Source organism: Mus caroli, unplaced genomic scaffold (genome assembly GCF_978045245.1).
Source record: "Mus caroli unplaced genomic scaffold, Mus_caroli_1 scaffold_17, whole genome shotgun sequence".
NCBI lineage: Eukaryota > Metazoa > Chordata > Mammalia > Rodentia > Muridae > Mus > Mus caroli.
Window position 1 is genome coordinate 28,883,429 of NW_028227272.1, and position 6,088 is coordinate 28,889,516.

The window sequence follows — 6,088 nt, forward strand, 5'->3', positions numbered from 1 at the left end:
TCCTTTCATTTTGGAATGGACAAATAAGCTGTAACAGAAATATCAACCAAGTCTTCCACGGTCACAAGCACAGGGGCCTCATCTCTGCTAAAGGCACCCAAACCTGGAGCCACTCAGCCCAGATGTGCGAGCAGCTGTGCCATCGGCTGCATGCCCTTGGAAAGTCACTACTCTTTAGAGCCGTGGTTCTCAATCCTAAACTTTAGGGGTCAACCAACCCTTTTACAGGGGTCTCATACCAGATAGCCTACATATCAGATATTTACATTACAACCCACAACAGTAGCAAAATTACAATTATGAAGAAGCAACGAAAATGATTTTGTGGTTGCATCACCACATGAGGTCACAGCAATAGGAAGGTTGAGAACCATGCTTTAAAGCCTCCACTCCCTAAGCCACTGCCACACTAGGTAGTTGGAAGAAATCTTCTGGAGAGGAGGATGGGGCCTCGCCTGCCCAGAGAATCCCAAAGGTCCTGCAGATCAACAGAGCTGTGTCCCAACCCTTGTCCACACTCCCACCGCCAACCCCACTGCCCCTGAAACTTCAGGGGTCCTGAGCCCTCTGCCAGCCTGCGGACAGACGGGAGAAAGATCATCCAAGCACAGTGGACTGAGGTCCATACTCAGCTGGGTCAGCCTCAGGTGCCAACTGTCAGTACCCACTGGCCTGGGAGAGGCTGGGAAAAGCCGGGATCAGACAGGATTGCTCAGGAGGCAGGGGCATAAGAAGCACCCACCCTGAGCCCACCCCTTAGCTGACTTATTTACGTACAGCACTCCCCCCTCCCCCTACCTTCCTAGCTCACAGCCTTACGTAGCATCTCCATGAACCAGTGTGTCCAAATAGCTTGTCCTGTCCCCTCATCTTGCAGGAAACCAAGGTGACAGAGAACAGGGCCTTCTCCGGATGGGTTTTCACCTTCATAACTCCATGCTTGAACTCAGAACCTGTTTCCTCACCTTGAAGTAACAGGGCCCAGGACCCAGCGCACAGATATTCATTTTTCTACCTTTTCAGTACTTGGAAAATGTGTTGTTGTTTAGATTTTTGATTGGTTGGTTGGTTTGGGTTGTTTGTTTTTTGGTTTTATTGTTTGTTTGCTTGCTTGCTTATGTTTTTTGAGAGAAGGTCTTACTATGAATGTAGCCCACTCTGGTTTCTAACTCATGGTATAGATGACGATTCCCCTGCCTCTGCCTCCCCAGTGCTGAGGATATGCCTGGCTTGTTTTCATGAAACCAGGTCTTGCTATGTAGCCCAGGCTGGCCTCTAACTTGAGGTCCTCTTGCCTCAGCCTCCTGATGGTTACAGGCAGGAGCCACCACACCATCTGTACCACACTGTCGGAAAGTTCTCGGTGCCAGATGGCCAGTAGATGATGGAGAGTCAAGAACCTACTTGACACTCTTTCCCCAGGATCCTTCCTGGCACCAGTTGCCATAGGTTTGTTTGCCCAGAAAGCCCTGTAAGGCAGACATTTGAATGAGAGATGTGGGTTGCAGTTCAGCAAGGCCCCTTGGGTTATTCTACTTTCAGCAAAAAGTGCCTGGCTGTCGTGTCCCTATACCACCCTTCCATCAGATACAGGTTTGGGGTGGCATGACCTTGCTTCAGCTGAGGACAAGTCTCAAAGAAAAGCCCAAGGGGATGCCATCAATTACCACCACCACTGCCAGCAGCCAGCTGGAAGAATGGGTCTTCAGTCCTGGAGAAACACTGGACGTGCACCACAGCGCCCCCTGCAGGAAGGGAAGCAGCCTACCCTAGATCATAATGCCGGTGGTGGTGAGGAGCTAATACCTGAGTTAAATATAGGCCCGTCTAACCCTTAGAGGCTTGCTTATGGCATGCTAGACACAACTGGTGAGTACCAATTTAGCTCTCAAAGCAATGTCTTGAAAGAAGTACGAGGTGTGGAGGTAGGTGATACATTGCCCACCGTCAGCCAACAAGCCAGGATTGAGACAGGCAGCTTGACCCTAGAGGCAGTGTAGACGACCATCCTGGCAGCTTTGTGAGGTAGCATGTGTGTAGCCTACATCTGCTTTCTCCAGTTCCAATGTCCTGTGGTATCAGGTGCTAGCTGTTAGAACCCAGTGCACTCATCCAGAGCTGGAAAGGAAGCCGAGTTCTGTGGCATTTTCCAAGGATAAAGTACCACCAATTACCAATTACTGGAAGCAGTGTGACCCCTCCCCCCACACTTCCCACACTCCAGCAGGGGAGCCACGTGGTGCTCTCCTGCTCTCAGGGACTTGAATGAGGCTGGAAGAATGGAGAGGCAAGCCGGGATTTGAGCACTGGCTGCTGGGAAATCAGCATCCTCTGCAGGTCGGACTGGGAAAACCGCCTACCGCCCGCGGGAAGCAGAACGTAGGACGCAGGACGCTCTGGCCAAAGTCCAGGTGCAATCGCTCTTATCTGTTCTGTTCTCCATCTCCATAATCATCTGGGGGCCACTGAGTCAGGCGCCCCCGCAGCAAAGAGGCCTTGAGAGCATTTGCTGAAGCAGGAGGCTCTTCCCTGATAACAGAAATGCTGGCCCTGCCCTTTCCAGATGGGCTGGGCACCAGCGGATCTCTTCAAGGACAGGGTACCACAGGACAGTTTTCTTAGCCTGCGCGCCTGCCACGCTAGGCTGGGTGAGACAGGGGTTCTTTTTCCTCCTTTCTCCAGGAAGAGAGAGATGCTCTACCTGCCTTCAGCCTCCTAACTGAGGGAGTCTGCTACCTCACAGCGTAGCATGGGTATGTATGGGAACCAATGACTGCAGAGCTGAAAAGCGCCACTTGCCCCAGCTACTGTGGCCTGGAGGATGAACCACTTACTGCTTTCAGTAAAGCTTCTTCCAGCCCTGCACTGCGGGGATGTGGGAATGTGGGGACCTGAAGGTGTGGCAGCCTTGAGGACATATGGCATCTGCACCTCTTCCCTCCTTCCCCTCCCAGTCTCACCCCCCACCCCCACTCCCAACACACACACATCCACCTTTCTTCCTGCAGCAACCAGGGAAGTCTCAAAGCTCCTGGCCTGTAAAGGCTTCCTGCCTTTTTCCATTGCCAGTTCCATCAGAGGCTAAGGACTTTTAAAAGGCCAGCCTGCCTCATTTTCGTAGTAGCCTGGGTTTCTCCTCAGACCTCACCAGGGACTGTCATTGCCCCTGCTCTGTAGAGTCACCTGTTCCTGGGCTGCTTTGCTGATTTTTAGTCATTTATGTAACGTCAAGTTTACAATTTCAGCCACTTGGTTCTGCGGCGTTAAGCCAAACACCACTGCAGAGTAACTATCAAAGGCACCCATCCCTACAACTCCGCCTGCAGCTGGAGCTCTGGACAGTCACTCAGCACGGCCCCGCCCCCTCGCCAGGCCCCGCCCCCTCGCCAGGCCCCAGCTACCATCAAACCTCCTACTTCTGTACCTTATAGGTAGGATTGTTTGTCCTTTGTGACTAGGTTGTTGCAACTGGAGTTTCTCCAAAGTCCAAATCATAATGTCTTCTTAGATTTTCCTTCCTCACAAGACTAAACACTTCTCTTTTATTGAAAATAGTTTTTTTTATTCAATATATTCTGATTATGGTCATCCCCTCCCCCTCCCAGTTCCTCTCCACCTCCCCACCCATCTGGATACACCTCATTTTTCTTGTTAATACCACCGGTTGAGAATAAGGTCACTACCACAGTCTTTGACCAAGCTTTAATTAAATACTGGCCAGGTTGATATTCTCTAGTCAGATCCATACTCGGGTTCCCAGGAAAATGTCCCTGAGTCAAGGTTTGCAGGGAAAACTCTGAGCTGGCGAGATGGCTCAGCAGGAAAGAGCACTGACTGCTCTCCTGAAGGTCCTGAGTTCAAATCCCAGAAACTACATGGTGGCTCACAACCACCCGTAATGAGATCTGACGACCTCTTCTGCTGCATCTGAGTCAGCTACAGTGTACTTATGATAATAATAAGTAAGTCTTTGGGCCTGGGCGAGCAGCATTGACTGGAGCAAGAGGGGGTGACTAGATTGAGTGGGGCTGAGCAGCAGAGGACCTAAAAATTCATTTCCCAACAACCACATGAAGGCTCACAAACATCTGTACAGCTACAATGTAGTCACATAATAAATCGATCAATCGCCGGGCATGGTGGCACATGCCTTTAATCCCAGCACTCAGGAGGCAGAGGCAGGCGGATTTCTGAGTTCGAGGCCAGCCTGGTCTACAGAGTGAGTTCCAGGACAGCCAGGGCTACACAGAGAAACCCTGTCTCGAAAAACCAAAAAACAAGAAAAGAAAAGAAGAGAAGAGAAGAGAAGAGAAGAGAAGAGAAGAGAAGAGAAGAGAAGAGAAGAGAAGAGAAAAGAAAAGAAAAGAAAAGAAAAGAAAAGAAAAGAAAAGAAAAGAGATAACTAAGGAATAATAATAAAATCTAATAAGCTAAAACAAAAACCAAATGTGTCAGAATAGGACAGAACAAACGGAAGGAAAAGAGCCCAAGAAAAGGCACAAGAAACAGATGCGGAGACCCACTCCTTCTCACACTATAAGAACACCATAAACCGGAAACTATGACATATACTCAAAGGACAATTGATGACAGTTACATACATACAGTTATGAAATAGCAACGAAATAATTTTATTTTATGGATTAAATGATTTTATGTATTAAAGGGCTGCAGCATTGGGAATGTTGAGAACCACCGCTTCATTTGTGCTTCCCCTGGGTCCCTGAGCTATCTAGTCTCAGGTTCTTGGTCATACAAGCAGCACTGGGTGTGGGTTCCATCTCGTAGAGTGGACCCTGAGTCAAATCAGACGTAGGTTGAGTTCTCCACAAGCTTGACCACCATTGCACTGACATAACTTGGAGGCAGGACACCAGTGTAGACCGAAGGGTTTCTATCCGTTTGGTAGCTTGCACTGTGCATTTCTGGCACCAGCAACACCATTCAGTAGGGGTGAAGCTCTAGGCCGACTTGACTTTGTGGTGGGTGAGCTGTGTGGGTATTGTCTTCAGCAATGGGGCTTGCTGTCAGTTGGTGGAGAGCAATCTATAGTCCTGGCAACAGCCTGGATTGTTTGGGGGTTCTCATGGGACCCAGCGGCCAACAACTCAATCAAATGTAACCCATTCTCGGTGCTGGAAGCTTCATTTGGTGACAAGAGATGGCCAATTGCCACTCTGTCTCCCCCACTCTTCAGTGATTTCCCTTAGATCGCCTTCCTATATGTGTGTATTTTAGGAAGCTCCTACTAGATCAGGTTCCCACACTACCCCTCAAGTGGCCCTTAATTTTAGCTGCTTTTTCCTGTACTCCCCCCTTGTCCCCCTCTTCCCTCCACAAACATCTGTTTCAGTCCCCGCCTTTAAAGCTTTCCTGTATACGCTCAGAAGTAGAGTTGCCGGCTCCTACAGTATTTCTATTTTGGTTTCTTGACAACTCACCAAATTGTTCCGCACAGCATTCGTGCTGTTTCTCGTCACCAAGCACTGTCCAAGTCTCCAGTTTCTCCCCCATCTCGGCCAACAGTTTCTCTGCTTTGTTCTGTTTTGTGCAGTGCCGGCTGGAAGGTAGCACAGGGCATGCGCATCCCGGGTGTTTGCTTCCCCACTGAGCCACACCCTCGGGCCCCTGCTGTCTCCTGCAGAGGACCCTTCCTAATAGATGCGGGGCAGCACCTCACCCCTCACTGTAGTTTGGGATTCCCCTGGTGGTTATTGGGGCAATTCATTTCTCTGTCGATGGACACAGTGTTAACAGTAGGGACAGCAGATGCTTCCGTCTCTCTCCTTTTTCATTCAGTATATCCTGAGTTTGGTTTCCTCTACTGCTTTCAGTTCCTCCTCGCCATTTGTCTGTCTTTTTTGAGGACATGGCTTCCTGGTCCCTGGGCAAATTTACAGACATGGTGGTAAGCCGTAATCCCAGCACTTGTGAGGCAGCTGCAGAAGGATCGTTGCGAGTTTGAGGCTAGGCTGACTGGCATGGTGAATGTCAGGCTGGTCAGAGCTACAGCCAGACCCTGTCCCATAAAACCAAAAAAATAAAAATAAAAACAAATAAAACAAAACTCCTTGGTGCCCTGAAGGCT